General features: G+C 42.8%; 1 protein-coding gene across 5 annotated transcripts in view; it reads left to right on the top strand.

The window, feature by feature from the left end:
- Nckap5 (NCK associated protein 5) overlaps positions 1-9,881 on the top strand; it is a 959,001-nt gene that overhangs the window by 337,533 nt on the left and 611,587 nt on the right. The gene's annotated exons all lie outside the window — the stretch shown is intronic.

The following is a 9,881-nucleotide window of genomic DNA, read 5'->3' as shown; positions in this document are numbered from 1 at the left end:
TACCATACAACTTAGGTTGTTAAGCTTAACCTCCACAGGTTCCTTTTGTGCCAACTGCTTTGCTTTCCAAATACTTTCTCAGTGTAAAGCATTTAAAACATTATCTACTTGGAAAGCTATCCACTGGGAACATGTAGCTCCATGAAGAATCTCCAAGTTCAGTCCCCAGTACTACAAGACAGCAAGAACAATAACAGCCTAACACAGTACAGGTTTCCTAGGTCAGGCAACCTGTGGAGTACGAGATTTCCCTAAGTGGCACCGTACATTCATTAGCACTAGTATGTGACCTGAATATGCTCAGGAAATAAGTGTCTTTGATCCAAAAGAGAACCTAGCTCTTTGGTGTACGTATACTTTGACTTGATTAAATCATTTTGCAAAACTTTATCAGAAAGGACAGGGAGCACAATGTAAAGATCCCACTGATGTTGCCATCAGCTCTGTTGGATTTGTTTATCGCTAGACGTATAAGAATTTTAGGGGCTGGCCAAATAGCTCAGTGGATTAAAGTACCTGCAAGCAGGTGCAGGGGCCAGAGGTTCGATCTCTGGAACTGCCATGCTGGGCCCTACCCCTGGGGCATGCTGAGAGGGCAATTGAGATTGGGTGTGGTGGCACACCTGTAACCCTAGCTTGTAGGAGGCTGTAAACAGGAAAATCACTATGAGTCCAATCTAGCAGTGAGACCCTAAACGCCCTGTAGACCCATCCCTAAAATATGAAAAAAAAAAAAAAAAGATTTTAGGACATGATTTGGACCCATCATTTGTCTGTCTGGTATCTCACATTGGCCTATAGTTTGTTAACAATCTTCATAGTCTGTCTTGGTATGTCTCTTTCTTTCTTTTTGAGATGGGGTCTTGCTAGGCTGTTCAGGCTGGCCTTCAGCTCACTTTGTAACCCAGGCTTTTTTTCAAACTCACAACAATCCTCCCACCTCAGCCTCCTGAGTGCTAGAATTACAGACATGTACCACCATACCTGACTATATTCTGTTAAAAAGTTTTTAACACTTTTCTAATAAATAATAATACCAAGAATATTTTAAAATATAAAGCTGCACTATTTTCCCCTCTTGAATTATTCATCAGAGTAGTTTTCTTACCCTCTTATAAATATAAATGCATTGAGCCACTTAATTGATAGCTTATTTTCCATACTTACTTATTTCCATTCCTACATTTGTTACAACTCTATTCCTGAATTTGGTAGCTTGAAAATGATTCAGAGTTCTTGTGGTAATTAGTGAGAGTATGTCTGAATATCTTTCTCTTTTATTGTTTGTAATTTCATAAAGTCTCTGAATCCATCTTCTTTTCCCATTACATTGCTTATCTGCACTTCACATGACCGCAGAAACCCAGGCTGCGTTTCCGTGTGCTTCCACTTGACGTTGTTTCTGCCCAGTGGTGTCTTCTTAAATTAACTTGCGCAAATAGGCATCTCAGTGTCCTTGAAGAAGTCGCTGCCAGCCTAGATGCTTTGTTGGGCTATGTACGTTGGATGTATTCACTACACTACTGTGAAATCCATCCTTTTCATCAGCAGTCATTATAGGTGTTCTGTAAATCTGCTGCACAGAAGTCAGTAGAGAGTGAAGAGGGCCGCTCCGGTGGGCCTATTCTGGTGCTCTTGTTGAGTTAGCTGGGATTCATTGGCTTCTGTTGGTACATGAACTCAGGAAGGGACGGAGGGTGAAGGCACAGCTGAGAAGTGACACTTGCCCATGCAGGTTGTGAGTAAGTGGCTTCTAGTCGCCTTGATTGAAATGGGAACTTTTAACTGCACAGCTTGTTTTTCTTTAGTTGCTGAGTCGTAACAAGTAGGAGATAAGCATGTCTGTCTGCCGACTCATGTGGCCGCAGTGATTTGCTAATTAAATAGCAACAGTCTTTTGTTCAAGATATTTTATCAGATATTTGTCATCCTTTTTCTGAGATCCACAAATTGAATATACTTTTATAAATGTGGATTTAAGAGAATTTTTCAGAGTCTTGTGCTATTTGATAAAAATATAAGCATGAAAAATGCAATACTCACATCCATAATACTAAAAGTTATGGGGCTGGTGAGATGGCTCAGTGGTCTAAAGCACCTACTTAGAACAAGTTTAGTAAAGCACAGGGACTGCGGTTCAATCCCCCAGCACCACATGCCAGCCAGCCCCGCCCCCTGGTGGGCTGAGCTGGCCACACACACACAAATAAACAAATAAATAAAAAAAATTAAAAAAAATAAAAGTTATAGCAGCATTGATGAAAAACTGGAACAAGATGTCACAAGTCAACCATAATTACTCTAGACTACTTGCTACCTGGGAGATACAACTTTTCTTAATAAGATCATTCGGTTGAAGAAAGGGTTTAATCTGGGATCCCACTTGAATTTTGAGTTTTCTATATTATGTTAGGTTTAGGAGAGTGTATAAAACATCTCATTTGTCCAAGTGAACAAATGACAGTTGGTCATACATTTAAACATGCACATATAGTGTTCATATTAGTGTAGAAATTAATACCGTTATAAAAGTACTAAGTTGCATGTTCAAGATCAAGTAGATCAGATTATATTTTTACTTTTACCCTTGGCTTATATTGTGCCTAACATGTTAAGTAGATTGATTTAGTCTTAATTTAGCCATTATTCCCTCCACTTTGAACTATGAGCCTTTTTTTTTTTTTTTTTTTTTTTAGTTGTGTAATAAAACTATCTGTGTATAACCTTTAGAGATGGGAAGAGAATTCCTTTAAATCTCTAAGATAAACCATGTTCTTGTTATTTGTCACTTCACACTCAGGAGTTAGCACATTATTAGTTCTTTAATAAAACTTAATAGTTTTTAATAATTTGGTGATTTAAGCTTTCTACACTGATGTCTTAGTCCTCTCCTAGATCTTACTTCCAAAGAGATACGCTGTATAGATTAGAGGCCCCGCCATGGTTGTGACTGGTGGCTTCAGAGGATTGTTGCACTACTCTCCTCTGCCGTTGTCCCCCGACCAGGCAGAGTTCTCATTATGAACAAGCCTGAATCCTCTTCAGTTGAGCAGAGCACATGCCTTTGGCCACGAGCTGCTGCTGACAGCCTTTCTCACGTTGTCTTTCCTTGCCTAGATGCAAGCATCACTCTGGGGACTTCTCTTGCTCATGAGAGGGCCATGAGTATTCCTGTGTGCATTCCCTACACTCCATCAGTCACTTCCTTATTTTCCCCCCAGGAGCAAACTAACATAAACTGGAGGACCAACACATGAAGAAAGGTAGCTGTTCCCTGGAAACTAGAGGATTTCTCCTTTTCCAAACTTGGTCTCCAAAAATACTGATAACGAAGTATTATGTAGTTGTGCTTGAGTTGATTTTTGTTTTGCATTCTCTCAGGAATGTGTCCTGAAGCTCTAGAAATAAAACAGTGTTCATATGCATATTTATATAAATGCCTGGAGAAAGCTAGGAGAATACAAATAGTTGGGAGCTGAGGACTTCTGTGAAAACTAGGATGGAGGGAAACTCCAAGTCCATTGAACAAATCTGCACACTTGGATAGGATTTGGGGCTTTTCCTTTCTTTCTTTGGCTTACAAAAGTTTGTTATAGCCAGTATTCACTGTTGAGATCCTCAACACTACAAAGATCTGTTTTATTTCCCTGTTTTCTAGAAGGTACCTTTTGGGGGTATTAGATTTCTTGTTCAATTTCACAAAGGTAACGCTTAGTTTAGAAATTGAGTTCTAATTTCCAGGTTCCTAGTGGAAAGCTATTTTTGTTATATGTACTTCTATTTATATTATTTGTAATATGCATTAATTAGTAGAACTGTTTCTATTGTTGTTCAACTCAGTTCTCCTTTTTTTTTTTTTTTTTTTTTTTTTTTTTTTTTGTGGAACCGGGGATTGAACTCAGGCCCTTGTGCTTGCCAGGGAAGCGCTTGTTCCACTGAGCCATCTCCCTGGCTCAGTTCTCCATTTTTTAAAAATCAGAGAGTACTTATTCTAAATCTGTCTGAACTTAGAAAATTTACTTAGCTTCATCCAGCTTCATGTGCGAATAAATATCCTAATGCTTTCCTTGAGCTAGTGGTAAGAAAAAATTAAATTAGGTATATGAAGGGTGAGGCATGTGGTAAAGTTCCCAAGCAGCTTCCTTTTTCCTCCTCTATTGTTATTACTGTATTATCTATTACATCCTAACAAACAATCCCCAGAATTAGGGTTTAAAACCACCCTAATTGCACACACACTCTCTCTCTATTCTTAGTCGATTTGGCCCCATGGTGGTTCTCAGTACGTTGCTTGGTGCTTCAGTGGAGATGGTTTGATAACTGGACTGCTGAGGCAACAGAGGCTGATTAGTATCATTTCTCCACATGCTCTTCCCTCTCAGACTGCTTAAGTTGTGAAATAGGCAAAACATGGAAACCCCTAGACCTTCTGGAGGCTAATTCTGGAGGCTGCCAGTGCAGGACTTGTGCACAGTGGACCCAGCTGCTGCACCACGAGGGAGATCTACACCAGGGCCCAATGCCAGCGGATGTCGGTACAACTTTGGAGTCTAACTGCTGCAGTCATTCATCTTCATCCTGTGTAAGTTTTTAGAAAGTTGTTCCCAGGCTTTTATAATAGTGTCGTGAATGAGACGACACTCCTACAGAGGAGGGTGTCTGTTTCTTTGTAATCGTAGATAACCTGGTTGTACTAAAGGACATGCCAAAGTGCTGCTTTGCTTTCCACTCTGAAGTCTGTAAGGGAGAAAAATCTGGTGCAGGTCCTTCAGTGGTTTTCTGGTGATACATACTATCTCACATTGGAATTTATAATTTTTAAAGTGCTTTTACATATATCTTCTCCCCTTTCTCCTCTTCCTATAATGCACATAGGTTTAGCGTGTGCTGCATTCCCATATTAAGGATAGAGAAATAGGCACTTGGAACATAAATGATCTTCCTTCTGACACCTTGAAAGGAACAACTAGATTTCCAACCCAGAGCGCCTACAACTCTGGGGCATTGCCTTCCCATTGCCATCTATTCTAAAAATAAATATGACGACAGAAAGGGGGGTATATGGTGAGTACAGGGTGCTGACCAGCCACACAGGGCACTGGCAGGATGATAGCGCTCAGTGTCATTCCTCATTGTGATGCTTCTACCTGTGTGAACTCTAGTGTTTAACTTTTTTCTGGGTCCTTTATTTGCTTCACCTGAGACACCCAGTCTCTTGTACAATGGGAAGAATAATTGTTGCCTTACGCTCTCTCATCACAGTTAATTTAAGTAAATTATATAAAAGGTGCAGCAAAGTGCTCAGCATATAGTATGTGTTGGGGACATGTTAATTTTCTTTTCGTGTCTCCCTCTATTTCTTAAACAGTCTGCTTTCCCAGGCTTATACAGAACTAAACTTGAGTTATATTTTGAAATGCGTCGAGCATTTTAAATATACTTTGTTTCATTACCAATGAATGGAAAACTTGGGGATTGCTTGCCTAGCTACCCAGCAGGAACTCTGTTAAATTTGCTCACTTCAGAGAGAGGCAACTTTGGCAAGGTTGGCATCTCTGCCCTGAAACACTAGGCTCCTTATTCTGTAAAAGAGTTGGTGACAGGAATGAACACGACTGGCCGACTCGTCACCTTTTAGGCTGTAAAAGTTGCTGGCTGCAGACCCACGGGCTCGCCACCTGCTTAAGGAAATGCTAAAGGGTTGTGGCTCATTTTTGTGAATGGATGTTTGGGCGGATGATTCTAAACACTGGGATACATTTCCACCAACAGCAAGTAAGTCAGAAATTTAGATTTGCAGATATCATGTTCTAGGACTTAATGCTTCAAATGGATCCCATTTGGGGTTTGCAAGGAAAACAAGTTTTCTGCGTTTGTATTTGGGTGATGCTTTTGTGTAGCCTACCTGTGGTCTCAGGAGCTTCTAGTTTTAAAAGGGTGGCTTTTCAGCTCATTGCCCCTAGGGAGGTAGGAAAATCTTAGTGTGCTTCTTTCACTTACATCAGTGGCAGGGTGGAAGAAACGTGTCATTGGAGTTTAAAGGTGACCGTTCCACAACAGCAGTGCTCTACACAGACCTCTTTTGATCTGATCTGATGGTTCCTGAGCTGTGGAGGGGAGCCAGACCTCCGCCTGTGATGAGATTCTCTGAGTCGTGACATTGGTAGGGGACAAAACTTTCATGTGTCTTCTTGATGGTGACTAGAAAAAGAACCCTGTGGTGACAGGGTAAGCTCAAAGTGTCCTTCCTCTGTGCAACACCTTCTAGGCATGGTTGCGTCAGTACCAACATGAGCGGATGCATTTACCATTTATTTATTTTTCAAGATTTCTGGGCAAAGAAATCTGACAGCTTTCCCGAGTAAACTTTGCTGCCTGGAGCTCTGTTCTTGTTGCTAATACTCATCTTTGTCATCTGAAAGCCAGACTACTGTTCTCCTGTTTGTTCAGTGACCAGATGTGGGGATTAGAATGCCACTGTCTTCTGACGAGGGCTGCTCCCCTTCTTAGGATAGCATTATTAATCCATTGCAGCTACCTTTCCCCTAGGGCGTGCTGTTTAAATTCTTGGACTAAGTTAAGGTACACCCATTTTTTTCCTAAATAAATTTAAATAATGTTTTAGTGGGTTATAGCTTTGGCCAGATGTTATGAAATTTCCGTACAATTTCAGAGCCCAAGACCTTGATTTTAGAGAGCTGCTGTAATATTGTACACAAAATAGGGTTGATTTCTTATGGGACAGAAATATGCATTTGTAGCGTATCTGGTATGCATTGCTAGGAAAAGGAATGAGCTTTTTAAAATGTTAAGAGTTGTGTTTCTTTATAGGCACTGATTTCATTTGCATTTTCTGAACTTCCCATCTAAACCAGCAGTATTATTGAGCAGCAAACTTCTGCTTTAGGTGGAATGTCTTGCAGAGTCAAAACAAATGATTTTGTATGGCTTTTTGGCATCTGCCAAGTGCTAGTCGGGGTTGTTCTCTGTAAACCCCTGTGCCTCAAGAGGTCAGAGCCACAGCACCACGCAAGGACCAGTGTGCTGGGTCAAGGCCTGGCTTGTCTCTCAGGGAATTCAACAGCGGTATTATAGTCTGGGTCAAAACGCATAGTTTGTCAGTTTGCTATTCTACTGCTTGACAGTGACTAGCAGCAGATGTTCGCTTTAAAGGATAATAAAAGTAAATCTGAGGGAATTTGTTTCCAATTTAGGTTCTTTTCCACTGAGGAAACAACCAGCAGTGAGACACACAAGCGGGAAGTTTCTGCCTGAGGAGTGTAGGCCTCATCCTCGGCCTCCCGTCTGAGTTTCGGGAGGCCGTCCTGGCACGCTTTCTCACTAGCTTCCAAGCAGTGGCCTGGTCCACACTGAGTGCGTGGTTCCTGCTGGGGGCGAGGTGGTGGTTCAGCCTCCGTGGGATTTGTCTGGTGGAAAACGTGAAGCAGGTCATTCTGCCCTTCCTGTCCCAGCCTTGCCTGAGCCTGGGCTGTGGCCAGCGGCCTCTCTCCCAGGTCATGGTCCTGCTGGGTTCCGCCCTTGAAGGCCGTCCTGGTTGGCTGCTTCTTCCTTCTCTGTGGCATGTCTTTGTGCCTTGACCTTTTCCTTTGGGCCCTGCTCAGTGGTCAGCTCATTGAGAGATAAAATTCTTCCTGATAAAGATTTGTCACATAGCCCAGGATGAATATTTCCACATTGAATAAAAGGCTTCAAGGTCAATGTTTGCCCTTGTGTTGTGAAGTTTCTTCCCCAATGTTGTCTTGAGAAACAAGGTTTTCACGTAGCCCTCTGCTCTGGGTAAGCCTGTCTCCTTGGGCTGAAGTGACACAATGACAGGTCCTTGTGGTAGACCCTGAGTTCTGATTGGCTGGGCGCTACCTGCCCATCTGGTTTCTCTTGTTGACCACTGTCTTTCCACTGTTTACATAGCACACTGGCTGCCTATCTCCCCTTTCCAGCCAAATGACCTCTCACCTTTAGGGCTTCGCCTAAACTTCATCCCTCCAGAGACCTCTCAGCTCCCCATTTTCTCCCTTGGGTATCGTGTACTTCTTCCTCACATTTGTACTCTTTGGGTCAGAGCTTCTTGTTGGCTTGCGAGGGTCATGAGCCTAGAGACAATGTCTCTGGTGTCCAGTATTCAGTACTGATGGCAAAGCAGGAATCTGGGAAATCCTCAGCAAACATTTACTGGAAGGGGACAAGGCGAGAGAGAAGGGAAGGTGGCTGGGAGAGGGTAGCAGTTCTCAGAACAGCCTGGAGGATGGAAGAACTTCTTGAGGCTGCTTAACAATTAGCCACAAACTTGGTAGGTTCAAACAATGCACATTTATTATTTTGTGATTCTGGAAATCCTTTTATCAAATTGTTGCATTTTTTCTGGAGGGCTTATGGGGGCAATGAGCCTTAATCATTTTCTAAAACTAAAGGTCACATTCCTCAGTTTTGTGGCTCGCTTCCAGTAATGGGATAACTAGGACCCCTGCTCCCGTTGCCATCTACCTTTCTGTCACTTGGCCTCTTCTGAGTCCCTTGTGTAGAGACATCTCTGATTATACTGAGCCCACGCAAGTAATGCAAAATAATTTTCATGTTCTAAGATCTTTACTTAATCCTGCAGAGGCATGTAAGGTTTCAGGGGTTAGGACCTAGATAATACAGGGTGGGAGAGAGGCAGAGGCACAATCTTGTCAACTATTAGTACTTTAATACAGACGAAAGCTTTCTGGAACCTAGGATAGGTTACAGGCCTGAGAATGGGCATGGTTACAGAGTCAGTCACAGTGTAGGGCAAATAAATTTAGGGGCATCCTCTGAGAAAGAAAGAGAGAAAATAAAATAAAGGAAAATGTTTAGGATTATTTCCAGTCTGAAACTTAGTAGTGAGGAGAGGGTCGGAAGGTGTATGTTAGAACTCAAGGAAGAAACAGTGAACTTGCCTGTTACCATGGTTGAGTCCACTGACCTACTGGGAAACAAACCGGAGCAGCCGGGTTTTAGACTCACTCGCTGTGCAGGGCCAGTCTGAGCACAGCCTGCTTCTAAGAACTTGTGCGGTGGGACTTGGCTGTGGAGGAGAGCGTCAAAGCTGCTCTGCCTAAGAAGTGCAAGTGGATTAATAAAGTACACAAGGCAAGTTGGTAGCAGAATCTGGACTGCAACTCAGGGCTTCGGGCCACCACGTGCTGCTCTTCCAGGCTCAGCTTGCCCTCTGAAGTTGTCTCGACTTGCTGTTCTATGTCCTGTTCGCTACTCATGTAGAGGGAAGACATGGAAAAGAAATGTGGGGCTGGGGCCCAATTTGATGGACGGTCTCCATCTGAAGATGGATACCTTTTGGTGGGGCTCTGAGGGATTCAGCCCCAGGGTGAGATAGAAAGAAGAGAAACTCTTTTCTTTCTTTCTTTTTTTCTTTTTCTTTCTTTCTTTCTTTCTTCTTCTTCTTTTTTTTTTTTTTTTTCAGAATTGGGGAATGAACTCAGACCCTCGCGCTTGCCAGGGAAGCACTTCTTCTACTGAATCATCTACCCAGCCCCTACGAAACCCTTTTTAAATAACAGAAGGCTGGGGGTGATGGCATGCCTCTACCCCCAGCCCGTGGGAGGCAGAGGGAGAGTGATAGCTTCCAGTCTGAGGCCAGCCTGGAGCTGCACAGTGAGTTCAGGCCAGCCTGAACTAGGGAGGGAGACCAGAAAGTGAACCGAGCACATCCGCTCTGGCGTTGGAACTTGTATTTTGGAATGTAGTAAAAAAAGCCAAGGCATGCAGATGAGCTTGCTGCACTTTATCAAGATAGTGTCATCTTCCCCGCCTCCTCTCACGGTGGCAGGAATGCCGTCCAAGCAGTGTGACTAGTTGGAATGAAAGCAACTGTGCTTTGT

This window comes from Octodon degus, unplaced genomic scaffold, assembly GCF_000260255.1.
Source record: "Octodon degus isolate 3935 unplaced genomic scaffold, OctDeg1.0 scaffold00014, whole genome shotgun sequence".
NCBI lineage: Eukaryota > Metazoa > Chordata > Mammalia > Rodentia > Octodontidae > Octodon > Octodon degus.
This window is presented reverse-complemented; position numbering and strand designations above follow the sequence as displayed.